This window comes from Panthera leo, chromosome D2 (assembly GCF_018350215.1).
Source record: "Panthera leo isolate Ple1 chromosome D2, P.leo_Ple1_pat1.1, whole genome shotgun sequence".
In the NCBI taxonomy this organism is placed as follows: domain Eukaryota; kingdom Metazoa; phylum Chordata; class Mammalia; order Carnivora; family Felidae; genus Panthera; species Panthera leo.
In genome coordinates this window covers 25,397,291-25,416,415 of record NC_056689.1, presented here as the reverse complement: position 1 = coordinate 25,416,415, position 19,125 = coordinate 25,397,291, and positions in this window count along the sequence as shown.

Below are 19,125 nucleotides of genomic sequence, written 5' to 3'. Positions count from 1 at the left end.
TATAAATAGGATATCGTAATGTTATGCTAAAAGATTCCTAGTTGTTTTTCAGAATTCACCTCACTCCTTGTGTATCTGCAGAAACAGGCCATCAGCGATTCAGAGAATATGTGGAAAAACATAGATATTAAGCTGAATGTGTCCTACAGGCTGTAAAAACAAAACAAAACAAAACAAAACAAAACCCTGAAAGTCACCGAGTCTAAAGAGAATCCCATTATCAGTTTGTTTGCTTTCCTTTTGTTTTTTTCCTCAGAAAAGTCATGCACAATATGAAAATAAAACTGTTATGAAAGAGTATCAGTTAAGCAGGAATGGGACTTACTAGATTTCAAAACCTCTCAAAGTGCTGGATGGCTTAACAAAGATTATTGAAAGAAGAGATTTACCAGCTAATTGAAAAGATTGCTAAAAGCATTCTCAAACATAAAAAAAAAAATTCTCTGTTTAAATATTCTTAGCTGTGAAATTACAACAATCTGTAGTGCTTCAAAATGAAACCAGAAATAAGGTCTCCTGATCGAGAATTAAATTGTAACCAGCACAATAATGATCAGACATTTACAACTTTCCATTTGTGGCAAAGACCATCTGCTTAACTTGGAGCTGTGAATTCAGGGAACGTCTTTTCAGAATGAGTCTAGACTGTGTGAATGAACCACCCTTCATGCCTGGCTGCTTAGGATCCCCACTTTCTTGACCTTTCACCTCCCCTTAAGGCCGGAGAGCCAGAGAACCCCATGATTTCATTATAGTAAATTAGATGTCACAAGCTGTTGTGATCTGTCAGCCAAGTTTAACAGCAACATTGCAAGTCTTCTTGCACTCTCCAAGAAATCAATAATGCCTCCCTCAGCAGCAGGAACCTGAGCTCAGATCACTTTGTCACATTTCAAAGCAAATGACACGGCGTGTGGAAATGGGTAATAGACAAAAAGAAAAGTACAGAACTCTCGAAAATGCTCAATCCAAGGAGGAGAAATTAAGACCCTGTAAAGAGTTTCTAATGATATTCTCTCCGTCTGTCTTGCAGATGGGCACTCAGAGTCTTTTATGGTTTTAAAAATCAGAAGATTGCACCGTCAGGATTTCAAATTAGCACATTTCTAATAAATGGTGATTCATTTTAAAGTAGCAGAGTCTGCGACTGAAGCGGTAAATAAATAATCCAAATGGCCTGGTGGATTAGGGCAGGGTTTCTGAAGATAAGGAAGCCATTCTCTAGTGTCCATAAATTACTGTGATTACATGATGACTGTCGCTTTTATAATCATTAGTCTTATTATAATTTCCAACTCACAAATGAGATAAGTGCAAACAGAATGAAGTCTTCTGCTTGAGTTTATAGAGATGGGAGGATTTTTTTTTAAGTTTTTATTTTAATTCCAGTTAGTTAACTTACAGTATTCCCTGCATTTCAGGTATACAATATAGTGATTCAACACTTCCATACATCATTCTGTGCTCATCATAAGTGTCCTCCTTAATCCCCATCACCCATTTCAACCTATCCCCACCGCCTTCCCCTCTGGTCACCAGCAGTTTGTTCTATATAATTAAGAGTCTGTTTCTTGATTTGTCTCTCTCTCTCTCTCTCTGATTGTTTTCCCTTTGCCTGTTTGTTTTGTTTCTTAAATGGCACATGAGTAAAATCATGTGGTATTTGTCTTTCTCTGACTTATTTTGCTTAGCATTATACTCTCTATTTTCATCCATGTCATTGCAAATGGCAAGATTTCATTCTTTCTTATGGCTGGTATATATATATATATATATATATATATATATATATATATATATATATGTTTAATCTCACATCTTCTGTATCCATCCATCCATCGATGGACACATGAGCTGCTTCCATATCTTGGCTATTGTAAATAATGCTGCTAGAAGCATAGGGCTGCATGTATCCCTTTGAATTAGTGTTTTTGTATTCTTTGGGTAAATACCCAGGAGTACGATTGCTAGATCATAAGGCAGTCCTATTTTTTAACTTTTTGAGGACTCCCCATGCTGTTTTCGACAGTGGCTGCACAGTTTGCATTCTCACCAGCAATGCACGAGTGTTCCTTTTTCGCCACATCCTCGTGTAGCCACTATGACAGGTGTGAGGTGATATCTCCTTGCAATTTTGATTTACATTTCCCTGATGATAAGTGATGCTGAGCATCTTTTCAAGTGTCTGTTGGGCATCTGGATGTCCTCTTTGGAGAAATGTCTGTAAGGTGAAGGATTTGATTCACTTCCATGCCCCACCTTCCCTTGCAAGAATTGTTTGTGTGGAGGTGAAGATAAACAGTACAAATCATGGGTCAGCAAACTATAGACCACAGATTAAGTGTGACCCACAGCCTGTTTTTGTAAATAAAGTTTTATTGGAACATAGGCACACTTAGTTAACATGTTGCTTATGACTCCTTCCAGCTACAGCTGCAGAGCTAAGTAGTTCAAAGATCATATGAATTCAAAAGCCTAAAGTACGCTATCCAGCCCTTTACAAAAACAAATTTGTTGACTCATGGTCCAAGTGATGCCGAGTGTGTCTATCTATCCCTTTGTGCAAATGAAAACAGCAAAATCCAAACCCAAGTGGACAAGTTCTATGTTAGTTGGAGCAGTAGTTGTTGGAGGGTAGAGTAGAAGGGTAGATACCATTACCTAATGGCGTCATCATTTTTTAAAAAAAATTCTGGGGGTCCCTGGGTGGCTCAGTCGGTTGAGCATCCGACTTCAGCTCAGGTCATGATCTCACAGTCCGTGAGTTCGAGCCCCGCATCGGGCTCTGTGCTGACAGCTCAGAGTCTGGAGCCTGCTTCATATTCTGTGTCTTCCTCTCTCTCTCTGCCCCTTCCCCGCTCATGCTCTTTCTCTCTCTGTCTCTCAAAAATGAATAAACATTAAAAAAATAAATAAATAAAAATTAAAAAGATAAAAAAATTCTGTAATTTCAGCTTTTATTTTTCATCCAACTGATGGTTCTTTAATTGAGATTTCCAAATAGAAGAGCTTTTTGTGTCTTGTGTTTGTTAATAATTTCTGATTTTATCACATTGTGATCTAAGAGTGGTGTTTATAATGTTTCTACCTTATGGAACTTCCTAATAATATATCTGTGACCTAATATATGATTGATTTTCATCACAAATATTTTTTTAATTTTTTTGGTTTATTTATTTATTTATTTATTTTTATTTAATTTATTTATTTTTTTTTTTTTTGAGAGAGAGAGAGAGAGAGAGAGCAAGGCAGGGAGGGGCAGAGAGAGGGGAAGAGAGAAATCCCAAACAGGCTCTGTGCTGACAGTACAGAGGGCTTGAACATAGGGCTTGAACTCACAACCCATGAGGTCATGACCTGAGTCCAAACCAAAAGTCAGATGCTCAACTGACTGAGCCACCCAGGCACCTATTATCATAAGTATTTTAAAACATAAAACATTTGTATATCAGTCTCCACCCTCATTCCCGTATTTCCTTTAGTTTTAGACCTTTGGTTGTTTATATATATTAAAATGCTCACCAATGGACTTGTTCCTGTTTTTGCAGTCCCTTTTGGCCGGATATATCTCATCCTTTACTAGATTCCTCAAGAAGGGCTCATGAGTACAAGTTTTTTTGTGTTAAAATTGTTTCTCTATAGACCTGATATTTGCAGGAACTTTGGATGTAAAATCCTGGGTTCATACTTTTAACTTTAGACAGCTGTAACTTTTTTTTTTTTTTTACTTACAATCATATTGAAACATGGCCTTTCTCTGTATTTAAGTTATGCTGAGTACATGGTTTTCTGTAACTTTATTTTTTCATTCTTGTTGTTCTTTATTGTTTTGGGATAAAATAGTAGGAGATACGGACATAGGCAGCTATCATTGTCTTTATATATCATAAGTCCTCTCTCATAATGTTTTATGCCATCCAGTAATCTATGCATCTTGCTCTAGTAGTCTTGGAACTTTGCCCAAATTCTTTCACGTTGTGCCACACAACAACAAATGGCCTAGGGACAATTTGTACTTTGTTCTTACCTTCTCATAGTTGAACATCACGGGGCTTTCCAAATTTGCCTCTCCATGTTATTTTAATCCACTTCAAGACAGTGATCACTAACAGACCAAGGGCAAAAATGAGAGTAATATGTTCAATTGGACACTTACACAAATAAAGCCAAATTGCTCAGTGTTGTAGTTTTAGCCAGACATAAATGCTTCCATCACTATGTGGAAAGTTGTTTACATTATAGATAGCTAATTACAATATGCCTTAGGTTTCCCATAATGTTTCTTCTGCTGAAGGAGAATGCTTAGTTTCTAACCATAAACATACATTTTATCTGTGATTTAAGTAAGCTTACGGTACGGAACATCTAAAATCCTGAAAGGTTCATTTCTGGCACAAATCCCCTCTTCACACTGCCCATGAATACAGAAGCCTCAACAAATATCTGTGGTTGATACACACTTTGCAAATATATGACCTCTTTAAGTAATGCAACGTACAAAAAGAAATATTAAAATGAGATTCATGGGGCACCTGGGTGGCTCTGTCGGTTAAGTGCTTGACTTCAGCTCAGGTCATGATCTCATGGGTCCATGAGTTCAAGGCCCACGTTTGGCTCTCTGCTGTCAGTGAAGAGCCCACTTTATGTCCTCTGCCCCTTCTCTCTTCCCTTCACCTGCTTGCACTTTCTCTCTCTCTCTCTCAAAACTAAATAAGCATTTAAGAATAATAAAATAAAACAAAAGGAGATTCATAACATATATAAAAGTTTTAGTAAACACAATGCAATTCTCCAAAATTTGTGAAGGAAACTGTGTCATGTACTACATTTGGAAAATTTGCTTCCAAAATTTTCCTTACTCAATATGAATAAATGTTCAATATCCAAGCAGTGCTTATCAAGTTATCTGCAAAATAAATAAATAAATAAATAAATGTTAAAAAAAAAAAAGGCGTTCAAAGAAGGGAACTTAATAATGCAATAAATGTGAACACCGAGAATGATAAATAATCCAGTACTTGATTACCAGCATTCTAGAAACAATTAATCTAGTCGTATGCATTTTGAAAGCTGGTTTTAATTAGAAAACCTTGAGTTCTCATATTCTGGGAAACTTTTTTTTATCACTGGTTGCTGCCCAAAATCTATACATCATTGTTCACATATGCTCTCTTTTTAATCCAACAAGTGAAAATAATCAAATCCACACACACACACGAAAAACACCAGAAATAATTAGATCCATGCAAATATCTGAAATGGTTTCTAATTTGAGTATCTGCAAATGTGCATTAAAAGTATCATAAAATAATGACTTCCTGGGATTTATAGGTCACATGGTGGCATTCACATTCTTATACTGGCCCTCATTAGAGGAAACAAGGATGTGCAAAGAAAACTATTCTTAGCCTGGTTTCCCAGGGAACCAAGGTGCATGAATTTTCTATGTGTCAGTCTGTCTCTATCAAAACCATTTGATCTCATGAGCATAAAGCAAAGCTGGTTAAAAAGGGGGAGAGAAAACCCAAACCAAGCAAATTTTCACTATTCTAAAACATCGAATAGTCATTAAGTGATATCAGTGACTAGCACTCTATTTTCATGGTTTAAGATTATTCATTGATTATCGAGTCTCTGGCCAGGATTACCACCCATAGCTATGCTGCTGGGTACTACACACTTCCAAGTCGGGCACTTACAGAGATTACAGATACATGGTGCCCATGGAGCTGTGCAATACACAACACACCCAACACCATAGATGGCAGGCCTGCAATCTGATAATATCCTCCAGCAGAATGAAAGTAGGCAAAGAAAGCTGGCACAACATCAATAAAGTCAGCTCATCCAAAAGCTAAGAGGAAAAACTGGAAAACAAATTCAGTTAATTTCCGACATATCTGAATAAGAAACCAAATGTTCAAAACTGAAAATACAGATTTTGAAAACAGCTACACATCCAACATTGCCATTTGCTCTTCTAAACCAGTTTGGGATATTCTTTAAGGAGCTAGTGAATCAATTACATTAAGTATTAATTTCAACAGATTTTCAAGATATGTTCACTCACGCATTTAACAAAGATCAATTTACCCTTTACATGTGTACTAGTATTGTCTATAATATGCACAATCAGAAAAAAACCTTTGTTTCAGGCAGCATTCTGCCTCTCCCTACTGGAATCTGAGAATACTGGAATACTAGGGTATTGGAATTGGAATTGGAACTGGAATTGGAATTGGTATTGGAATATAAGGGTCTTATTCCAATATTAAAATAACACTTAATCTTATAAATATATAACCAATTAAATATCCACTGCATACAGTGAAAAAGTATTATGGCCTAAAAAGTGGAAGGAGCTTTGTTTTCTGTTGTTGCCGTTATGGTTGCTGTTGTCAAATATATGGAACTTATCTAATACTAATGTAGGCAGTAAATGTGTGTCTCCATAAAATAGGAGAAAACAGAGTTGTTACAGAATAAGATTAACTAAATGATGAAAAATACCAGCAGCCATATTACTTGACATAAGAAGTTAAGTAATGGAAATAGAGGTGGCCCAGAAGGAAACATTTTAACTGGTAAGCGCAAGATGGAAATTCTTTTGTGAAAAATGGGAAGAGATAAAAATTCAACACTATCTCAAGTTCTACTACTCAGGTGGGAAAGGGAATAAACCTGAAGTGACATAATCAACATGTATTTTAGATGCACGTTCTAGTTTATTGAAGGGAACCAACATGTGAAATTACAAGACAGGTGAAGGTGATTGGCTGATGATGAGCCAGCAAGATCAAAAGAATGTATGAAGTTTTGGGTAATTGATGGGACATATAACATATGGGCTTGATATTACCAATGAAAAGTTGAAAGGGAAGTCAGATTATCGTGATTGTATTCCAGGTAGGGTTGTTTTTGTGACTAATGAGATGTCACCAGAGATTTGTGTCAATAAAATTCAAGAGACCATTTCTTTTGTTATCTTATGTACAGTGGAACAGGTAGAAAGTGACTGGAGCATGTAATCAAAGCTCACCACAGAGCCACAGATTCTTTTTAGGAACTCACTGAAATACACAAGACAAGACTGAAGCATGAGAACACAGGGGAGACTCTCTCATCAGCCACTCAAAAAGGTGATAACTGTGGGATCAATCCTGGGGCTAATCAAAGAACTATGATGTCCAAATCAGTGAAAAGTTACAGAAATCTCATATCCAATCCCTCTCAGAAAAAATTCTTAAAGGGAAGGCCTTAGCTCTAACATAAAATGAGTGTTACTAAGAGAGGTGCCCCTGAGAAAATCCTACTAATGTATGTGAATGCCCCTGAGAAAATCTTATAGACTCCTGGACATCCCAGGAAAACAGCATACAACCTACAGTACTCTTTACCTCCAAAGAAACAAAAACATCTTCTCTCTACTCCAATGTAAAGGAGTCGTTGAAGGTCTCCATACATGGTCTTCCAAGGACTTCTATAACTTTGGTCCTTTAAGGCAGGGATTGAGGAGTAGATATGGTATTATAATCCAGTGCAAAAGGTACACATCACCAAATGGATTCATGCCAAATGATTCGATATGACTTTAAATAACTAATTTATTTTAATCATGAATGCTACTGAATGCCTGGTTCTGACTTACATAAGCAGAATAAATCTGTGCTTGTAAAAAATAATTAGGTTATATTTCTCTGCTCTCCTCTTCCCAAATCTGTTCATATCAGAGAAGCTCTCAAATGAAACTCTCAAAACTACTTCATAATTCATTTTATTGTTGTGTGTTTCTTTCTTTGCAAAAGTAACAAGTTACTTCATTTTATATTTCCTCAAGGTGTGTGAATATCATATTAATTGGGATTCTGGTTGAAAATAACAACCAACTCCCACTGGTTTAAAGAAGAAGGAGAAGAAAGGGGCAAAAAGAAAATGGGTAGAAAGAAAAGCATGGAAGTACATTTATTATAAGGCAATCATCAATTTTAATGACACATTGGATTCTTTAATTGACCTAATGCCCAGACTCTGTGTGAACTATAAGAAAAGAAGTGAACCAAGGAGTAAACGCTTTGAGAATCCAGGTGATATTTTCTCTCTATCTCTCTATCTCTCATCTCTAGTCTCTCTGTAGATCTTCTTTGTGAAGGTTATGTTCCTAACATAAAGAATATTTTCACAAAGATGTAGTTTCAATATATCCTTCAAAAAAAAACAACAGAATATTGAAATCACACATTCTGGAAGATAGAATACAATGAAAACTATTTTTATCAGGCACCAAGATACCTGTCCTCATGTTACAAATTTCTGAAATATTCCGAAACACTTGAATATTCAACTATATTTCTCAATTTTCATATAATGTTTCAAATTGTGAATGACAGCCACATATAAATATTATTCTCTGATATTTCTAGCTTATCATCTAATATCAGACATCTGCAGGGCCTGCTAAAAGTGAAGAAAATACTGTGATTCTCAGGCCACAATTCAGACCTTATTACTCCAAGTCCTTCACTGTGAGCCTCATTGAACTGCTGAGAGTCAAGACTGACTTTAACCCCCCCAGGAAAACTTATGAAGAAGGTGTCATAACAGACTTAGGGATAGAGTGCCCAAGATCACACACTAATTCTGATATTTAGACAGCACTTACCTGTGTCGTTCCATATAGAATTATTCAGGGGAGGAAAAAATGCTTTCTCACATTGAGTAATTTTAAAAAACTAGGGAAAATACCCATTAAAAATGCATCACAAAAGGAAATGGGGAAAAGAGTGGAGGATTGGAATGAATCTTCTATACTTTAAAAAAATTAACATTACTGTTTGTAAACAAGTCAAGAGATCTAGTGATTAAAGAAATGATTAGACAAAAATAGGAGATGAAAATTATGACTCAAATAAGTGTAAAGCATGGGAGCACCTGGGTGGCTTAGTCAGTTAAGCGTCCGACTCTTGATTTCGGCTCAGGTCATGATCTCACCATTCATGGGATCAAACCTTATGTCAGACTCTCCGCTGACAGCATGGGATTTTCTTTCTCCCTCTCTCTGCCCCTCCCCCCTCTCAAAATAAATAAACATGTTTTAATTAAAAAGAATAAATGAAAATATAAAAATCACATTAGAAATAATAAATATTGAAAAAAATACAGTCAGGACATGTTTGGACTTTTGTTTGTTTTGATTTTTTTTCTGATGCATAGATTCAAATTCACTGGTTCTGGCTTAAGGAATGCCTAGATTTCTCTTAACTGGGTCATGTGAATTTTAAATTTTATATAATGAGTTGGGTTTTGCTTTCGTTTTTGTTTTTCAGATAATGAGTTTTTAATCTCTGGAAGTTCCATTTGTTTTTTTTTTTTTACCTCTTTAATTTCTCTTCTCATTATGTTCATATTCTCCTTTAAATCCTTAGGCATGTTTATGATATGTATAACAGGCACTTTATATTCTTCATATGCTAAATATATTATATTTATCTTTTCTGGGACAGGTTTTGTTGACTTATTTTTCTTGTTTGGGGTTCATGTTTTCCTCTCTCTCATGTCTAATATTTTAATTAGATGCTGATATTTTGAATTTTACCCTATTGAATTTCAAATAAGACAACAGAATTCCAAATGTTTTAGATGATTGTTTATGGTAGGGAGTTAACTTACTTGAGGGTAAACTTAATCCATTAAAAGTCTTGTTTATTTCTCTTCTTTAATTCATGTTTAAAGTAACCTTTACTTTGGCTTAGCCCTATTACTTACATATGATTCTCATGTGGGCTCTACTGAATGCACAAAATGTTCAAAAATTATTCTCCGTGGAACACCTGGGTGGCTCAGTCAGTTGTGCACCTGATTCCTGATTTCGTCTCAGGTCATGATCCCAGGGTCATGGGATCAAGTCTCAATTCAGGCTCCACATTAGGTGATGCAATTTTATTGATAGATCGTTACCCTTCTAATTATCTTTAACTTAATTTATATTCCATGAACACACATCGGATTTGATTAAGCATCCTATTTTATCATATTAAAGTATATATGAAATCATATTTTTGAAAATGCATACATATGCATATTATGATCATGTGTGTGCCTACATAATGTAAGAAGCAACACAGGCAAAATAAACAAATGATTACAAAAGTGTTAAAGCTGTTGTCCAGTCATGTTAGAGATACTACAGAGGCCAAAACTAAAGAGAATGAGTTGGTATTTGAACTAAACTTCAAGAAGCCCCAGAAAAAAAGAAAAATAAAAACCAAAAAAACAAAAACAAAGAAAACATGTGGAGGGAAGTAATTCTAGGCAGAGAGAAGAAAGCATATAAGGAGAAAGGGACTGGCAGCATATTGCTGCCTGTGTACTTTGTTGCGTTCATTATTTCAATATGGTCTTTAGGAAAGTTTCCTACCAGTTTGAGACCAATGAAACAGAGGTATTTAGAGAGCATTGGAACTACATTGGAAACTGGTATTTTAAAATAAAAAGGCTTTAGATGACACTGCATTAAAAATGCAGGAGAATTAAATGCATTAGATGAATCATCATTATCATCATAATTAACATATAGAAGCACTTGCTATGTGGTAGGTACTATTCTAAGGCTGTGACATGTAACTAATTAAGGCTTTGACATGTAATTAGTTCATTTAATACTCAATCTCTCAACAGAAGAAAGAAAAAGAGAGAGAGAAGGACGGAGGGAGGGAGGAAGGAAGGAAGGAAGAAAAGAAAGAAAAGAGAGAAAGAAAGAAAGAAAGAAAGAAAGAAAGAAAGAAAGAAAGAGGCAGGAAGGAGGAAGGAAGGAAAGAAAAGAAAGAAAGAAAGAAAGAAAGAAAGAAAGAAAGAAAGAAGAAAGAAAGAAGAGAGGAAGGAAGGAAGGAAGGGAAAGGAAGGAAGGGAAAGGAAGGAAGGGAAACGAAGGAAGGAAGGAAGGAAGGAAGGAAGGAAGGAAGGGAAAGAAAGAAAGAAAGAAAGGAAGAAAGAAAGAAAGGAAGGAAGAAAGAGGAAGGAAGGGAGGAAGGAAGGAAAAGAAAGAATGAAAGAAAGAAAGAAAGAAAGAAAGAAAGGAAGAAAGAAAGGAAGGAAGAGAGAGAGAGAAAGAGAGAAAGAAGAGAGGAAGGAAGGAAGAGAAAGAAAGAAAGAAAGAAAGAAAGAAAGAAAGAGAAAGAAGAGAGGAAGGAAGGAAGGGAAAGGAAGGAAGAAAGAAAGAAAGAAAGAAAGAAAGAGAAAAAAGAAGGAAGGAAGGAAGGAAGGAAGGAAGGAAGGAAGGAAGGAAAGAAGGAAGGAAGGGAAAGGGCGGACTTATGCCGGCCGACTCCATCTTGTTCTGTGTCCTCCACCTTGACCACGCCTCCTCCCCTTGAGTAACCTCCCACTCACCCGTTCAAACTTCTGGATCAAAACACGCCTGGTGACCTGCGAAACAGGACTCCAACCCTTCCCCAGCCAATCGGCCGAGGCCACGACCCTTCTCCAGCCAATCGGCTGAGGCCACAGCCATTACCTCACCAACTGCCCCTAGACCCCAATAAAAACTTTGTGCTTTTGAAACTCGCTGTCTCTCCCGGGCATCTCACTGCTGCGTTAGTGCAGGTAGGGGATTGAGCTCCAGCTAGCTCCAATAAAGGCTCTTTGCTTTTGAATCGGACTCAGCTCCCTGGTGGTCTTTGGGGATCATGAATTCTGGGCATAACAGAAGGAAGTAGGAAGGAAGGAAGGAAAAGAAAGAAAGAAAGAAAGAAAGAAAGAAAGAAAGAAAGAAAGAAGAGAGGAAGGAAGGGGAAGGAAGGAAGGAAGGAGAAAGAAAGAAAGAAAGAAAGAAAGAGGAAGGAAGGAAAAGAAAGAAAGAGAGAAAGAAGAGAGGAAGGAAGGAAGGAAGGGGAAGGGAGGAAGGAAAAGAAAGAAAGAAAGAAAGAGAAAGAAAGAAAGAAAGAAAGAAAGAAAGAAAGAAAGAAAGAAAAAGAAGAGAGGAAGGAAAGAAGGGGAAGGAAGGAAGGAAGGAAGGAAGGAAGGAAGGAAGGAAAATCTTTCTGAAGCTACCAATCACCATTACTGATTCTTTGTTCTTGTCTACCTGGCCTGAGGTCCTCATCTAGAAACTGAATGGTAATAGAGCAGAACAAGACTCCCACCCACATGTGTACAGACACATACACAGGTTCATACACCCAAACACATACATACACTAGACACTTCATTACAATAGCAACTATATAACACCAACCAGATCTCCATTGCCCTCAGCATTGCTGGGAGTCCTGATGGCTGTTCTCCTCAAGACAATGTTCACTGTGGAATTTATATTTCATGGACAGACATCAGATTTGACTCCATATTGTGGAATCCTAGTTTTCTGTGGGCACCTGCTCTGAGAAGCTCAGATTCAAAAAATGAATAATTATCTAGAAAAAATGAAATGCAATAGTGATATGATCAAATTTTAATTTAGAAAGCACAATACTGACACAATAATATTTTGATTTAAAACATGATCATATTTTGCAACCAGCATTGATTTTCCCCTTTTCTAATTAAAGCTCTCTTATTTTTATCTGAACTATTAATTTATCCCCAATTTCCAGGGGTAGCATAGGACCTGGGTCTGATCAAACAAATCAACACATTGTCGTAGCCATTGTGAATGATTTAAGGATAAGTACACACGTAGCCTAGATAATCAAGGCTAATTTCAGGATTTTTTCTTTAACAAGCTAGAGAGAGAGAGAGAGAGAGAGACATTTTCTTTCCTGCTGGAATAATTGTGGATGAAGTAAATCAAGATTTATCAATGGCCATCAGGTGGAAAACATCTGCAAACAAAATACCATAACAAAGAGATTGACAAAGAGTGGGAAAGAATGGGTCTGGATGACATCACAAGTCATTGTATTCAACCACGCCTAAATCTAAAATTGGTACTGAGATTTTCGCCGATAGAGCAAAAGACTCTTTTGCTTAAACTAGAGGATTTGGTTTCTTTCAGTTGCAAACGAAAGCATTCTAATATACAAATCCTGAACGTGCCCTTCTCCTCTTGGAGAATCACAATGCATCCTAACGTCCCTGAGAAGCTTTGCGGTGAAAAAATGAATTTACTCTTCTTCTATTAGTCATTCAAGAAATATTTATCAAGAGTTTGCTCTGTTTGTGCCAGACGCCATCCTAGGTTTTGAGGATCCAGTTATGTCAAAGGTAGACGACCTGCCACCACTGAGCTTGCACTTTGGCACCAGTGACACTGGCATTTCCTAAATATTTTTAATTACAGAAAACTTGTTTTAATGAAATGTCACACTCTCCCATTGCACCAAGTACTCTATATAACACAGTTTAGAAAACTCTATCATGGAAACATCTCATTAATTTTTGTTGTATCAAATCATATATTTGAATATCGGACCTTGGCTTCCTTTTAATTTGCAGAAAATTCTTGCAAACACTTTGCTTTGTAATATGCCTTAACTATTTAGGTTTCTATTGCATTAACTCTCCCTGTAGATTATTTTAGCATGACCTCTTAATGCCATTTTTCACAGCTGAATATTCTACACTCTATTATATAAGGTTTATTCATCCATTATATAAGTTTCTGAGCCCTCATATTTTAGTCATTGTTACAGACCTTGAAATATAGAAGTAAATAAAAACAGATAAAACCCTGCCCCTTTGGGGATTTTATAATGGGGCCAAGGTTCCCACAGAGAGTTGTGACACTGAGGCTTTTCTTTCCATGAAGCAACTTTATTCGTGCCTGCACAGGCTCAGTGGGTCCGTACCTGAAAATCTGAGCCCCCAGCACAGTGGGGTATAACCTTTTATATAATTTCTACTTCTTTGTCTCCCACACTTTCAGTGGAGTAGAAGAGATAAGACACTAATCAAGCAAACACACAAATCTGAATGGTTTTCTTCCTTCCCAGTCTCTCACCAGTGAGGCTTTCCCAGACCACTTGGTTTTATATGGGAATTCCCCTACCTTGCCCTCATCATTTATTTTCTTTTTACGTATTTACTTTTTTTAATCATGTTAAGTGTACTAACTCGTATTTCCCATTTCCCCCATCTCCCCCACCCACCTCCCCTCTGGTAAGCATCAGTTTGTTCTCTATAGTTAAGAGTCTGTCTCTTGGTTTGACTCTCTTTCTCTCTCTTTTTTTTTTTTTTCTTTGCTAATTTGTTTTGTTTCTTAAATTCAACATGAGTGAAGTCATATGGTATTTGTCTTTCTCTGACTTATTTCATCTATCATTACACTCTCTGGCACCATGCATGCAAATGGCAAGATGTCATTCTTTTTATGGTTGAATAATATGTCATTGTGTATAAATACACCATTTCTTCTTTATCCATTCATCTATTGATGGAAACTTGGACTGCTTCTATAATTTGACTGTTGTAAACAACATTGCAATGAACATAGGGGTGCATGTATTCCTTTTAATGTTTTTGTGTTTGGGGGTGTAAATACCCAATGGTGTGATTACTGGGTGATAGAGTAGTTTTATTTTTAAATTTTTGAGGAACCTCTGTTTTCCACAGTGGCTGCACCAGTTTGCATTCCCATCAACAGTGTAAGAGGGTTCTTTTTTCTCCACATCCTCACTAGCACCTGTGCTTTTTTGTGTTTTTGATGTTAGTCATTTTGACAAGTATGAGGTGATAGCTCATTGTAGTTTTGATTTGTATTTCCCTGATAATCAGTGATGTTGAACATCTCATGTGTCTATTGGCCATCTATCTGTATGTCTTCTTTAGAGAAATGCCTGTTCATATCTTCTGCCCATTTTTTAATTGTATTATTTGACTTTTTGGTATTAGGTTGTAGCAGTACCTTATATATTTTGTATATTAACCTTTATCAGATATGTCATTTGAAAACATCTCCCATTCTGTAGGTTGCTCTTTAGTTTTTGTTGATTGCTTCCTTAACTGTGCAAAAGCTTTTTATTTTTATGTACTCCCAATAGTTTATTTTTGCTTTTATTTTCCTTGCCTCAGGAAACATATCTAGAAAAATGTTGCCACAGCTAAAGTCAGAGAGATTATTGCCTGTGATTTCTTAGAAGATTTTTATGGTTTCAGGTCTCATATTTAGATCTTTAACCCATTTCGAATTTATTTTTATGTACAGTGGAAGAAAGTGGTACAGTTTCATTCTTTTGCATGTTGCTGTCCAGTTTTCTCAACATCATTTGTTGAAGGGACTGTCTTTCCCACTGTATGTTTATTCCCTTTTTATTGATGGTTAATTGACCATATAACTGTGGGTTTATTTTTGGGTTTTCTGTTCTATTCCATTGATCTAAGTGTCTATTTTTATGCCAGTACCATACTATTTTAATTACTAATGCTGTGTAATATAACGTGAACTCTGGAATTGTGATGCCTCCAGTTTTGTTTCTCTTCCTCAGGATTGCTTTGGCTAGTCTAGATCTTTTTTGGTTCCACACAAATTTTAGGAGTGTTTGTTCTAGTCTGTGACAAATGCTATTGGTATTTTGATCGGGATTGCATTAAATCTGTAGGTTGCTTTAGTAGTATACATATTTAACAATATTGTTTTTCCAATCCATGAGCGTAGAATGTCTTTCTATTTCTTTGCATTGTCTTGAATCTTTTGCCAGTGTTTTATAGTTTTTAAAGTACAGGTCTTTCACCTCATTGGCTAAATTTATTCCTAGATGTTTTATTGTTTTGGGTGCAATTTTAAATGAGATTGTTTTCTTAACTTCACTTTCTGCTGCTACATTATTAATGTATAGGAAACGTGACAGATTTCTGTACAAAGATTTCGTATCCTGCAACTGTACTGAACTCATTTATCCGTTCTAGCAGTTTTTTGGTGGAATCTTGAGGGTTTTCTATATAGTATTATGCCATTTGCAAGTAGGGAGAGTTTTCCTTCTTCTTCACCAATTTGGATGCCTTTTATTTCTTTATGTTGTCCAAGTGCTGTGTCTAGGAATTCCAGTATTATGTTGAATAAAGGTGATGACAGTAGACACCCTTTTCTTGTTCCCGACCTTAGGGGGAAAGCTCTCAGTGTAGGATGTGGGTTTTTCACATAAAGCCTTTATTATGTTGAGGTATGTTCCCTCTAGACCTACTTTGCAGAGGGTTGTTATCATGAATGGATGTTTGCCAAATGCTTTTTCTGCATCTATTGAAATGATCATATGCTTTTTATCCTTTCTCGTATTGATATGACATATCATGTTGATTGTTTTGCAAATATTTAACCACCCTTGCAACCCAGGAAAAAAATCCCATTTGATCGTGGTGAATGACTTTTTAAATGTATTGTTGGATTTGGTTTGCTAATATTTGTTGAGGATTTTTCCATCTATATTCATGAGAGAAATTTGCCTGTGCTTCTCTTTTTTTGTGGTATCTTTATCTGGGTTTGGTATCAGGGTGATACAAGACTCATGGAATGAATTTTGATGTTTCTCATCCTCTTGTATTTTTTGAAATAGTTTTTTTTAAAGTAGTATTCACTCTTCTTTAAAATTTTGGTAGAATTCACTTGTGAAAGTGTCTGGTCCTGGAGTTTTGTCTTTCGAGAGATTTTTTATTACTGTTTCAATTTCACTGTGCCCTTATCATTTTTACCCTCTTTATTCCTTTCCTTCTCCTGAGCTGTTATCTTCCTCTGACACACTACATATTTTACTTGTTTGCTTATTGTCTCTTCTACCAGAATGTACATTCTTTTGGGGACAGGAATGCTTGTCTCTTTAGCTCACTGCTTTATTCCTAGACACTAGACAAGTGTCTGGTTTTTAACGTCCATATTAAATATTTGCTGACAGTATGAATGTATCATATATAAAATATCAAGCATGTTTTCCCAATAAGTCCATTTTCAGTTCACTATAAGACTGAAAAAGGACCTACTTTTTTATGTGTTTTCAGCCAACAACTTGTGTACCATGGTAGGCTAAAATGTAATGTCTCTTGGCAAATCTCATAAAGTATAAAAGGTATAAACATGAGCAAACTGGCTATTCACAAAGATATTTTTCACAACACTTATAAATGTTATATTAGAAGGAAGTGGGTGGGGGATGGGTGAAATAGGTGAAGGGGATTAAGAGGACACTTACAATGAGCACTGAGTAATGTACAGAATTGTTGAATCATGAGGGGTGCCTAGGTGGTTCAGTTGGCTAAGCATCTGACTCTTGGTTTCGACTCAGGTCATGATCTCACAGTTCATGAATTTGAGCCCCGCATCAGGCTCTATGCTGTCAGTGTAGAGCCTGCTTTGGATCCTCTGTCTTCCTCTCTTTCTGCTCCTCTCCCACTTTCTCTCTCCCTCTCAAAAAATAAATAAACAGTAAAAAAAAAGAATTGTTGAATCACTATATTGTATACCTGAAAGTAATATAACACTGTATGTTAACTATACTGGCATTAAAATTAAAACAATAAAAGTAAAAATAAATAAACGTCAGGTTTTAAAAGAGAAAATATATATATGTTGTTTTATTATAGTAAACATGCAAAATGCCACCCATTTTCCAGGTAGAAACAATTTTAAATTTCCATGTTTCCTATAAGTATTGACTTTAGAATGTTACTGAAAGCTGCAAAAATTAAAGGTCGCTTTCAAAGGCAAAAACAAAAAAACAAAACATCATGTCTTTTGTGCTTCTATACAGAGAGGTGGAAAGAAGAGAAACTTTTTTTTTTCAGAAGTAATGACTACATTTTTTGAACCTGGTTAAAAGATGAAAATGAATAAGTTAATTGCATATTCTTAGTTTCAACAAATAGTTTTCAGGTCTTCCTGGTTTAAAAAAAATCAATATGTAAAAATAGGAAGGCTACTTTGTGGCCTCCTTTCAGTTAGTTTCATCTTTCTGCTTCCAAAAATAAACTTGGAGAAGATACATATACTGTACTTATGCCTTTTGTTTGCTAATAGGCATTTTCAGAGGCCATCGGTTTCACATCGGCAGCCACTCTGATTACATTTTTCCCCCAAAAGTTTTTTGAATTCTTAAGGACTTTAATGCAAGTTTTTTGAGCAAACCACTACTCTGAATGTTAATAACCGGAAGCTTTTATCAAGTACTTTTCTGCAATGGCAATAGGTATGGTATTACGAAAATAGGATTTAAGCAAATAAAGGCTATTTATTTACCAGGTACCAGAAAGATTAATTTCATTTATTTTCTTGGCATACAATGTAGACTCTACTACGTGAAATCAAACTTGTCAATATGATAGCCTTAGGTAGATGAAGCCTCTGAGTTATTAAGATCATTATTATAACTAGCACTATTTTCATTATTATCACCTTTTAGAGTCATGGTTAAGTCTAATCCGTGCAACTAACGAGTCATGGAAATTTTTCTCTATCTTTCTTACTTTTTTATAGTGAGAAGCTATTTTACTTATTGTGCCAATAGTCCACCATAGGACTTCCGGTGCTTTAAGCTTAGAAAGCCTTCCAAAGATTTGAAGCTGCCTCTTCTGAAATGGCAATATGAGTCTACAGTGGTCTCACTAAATCCAATACGCTTTTTACTATGTTGACAGACACAATTAGAGTCTAAAGCCCGGCAGGCATAGTCAGAAAATAATGAATTCATGGTGAGACTAATCAAAAACCACTAGCATTCTCTTTTTTCTTCCTCATCATCAAAACTAAGAACTGGGAAATAAAAACACGAGAAATAAATGACCTTTCCAGAGTCCAAAATGAAAATGGCCTTTTGACTTCTGCGGTAATGAAATCCAAATGCAACGTGAAAAGAATAAATGGATCACTCAGCATATTGGTTTAATCCATTTTAGAAATGAAGGTCTTGCTCACACACAAGGTAAAAGAACTTCTCCCCAACCATTTCAATCAGAACTCCTGGTAGAGCCAATCAACCACACACAAAATAATGAACATGTCACATATTTCCCTGCTCAGCCAATCATACCTTTTATAAACGAAGCACAGTTACTAACGACAACCAAGAGTGTATACTTGGATGCTGCCACTGGTGCACTAGTTGAGTTTACTCTGCAACACTTCCCCAACTCCACAATTTCCTTGCACTGGTGGCCATCTTACCACCCCCTTCTTGGCTAAATCATGCCCTCAAACTTCAGGAATTTCAT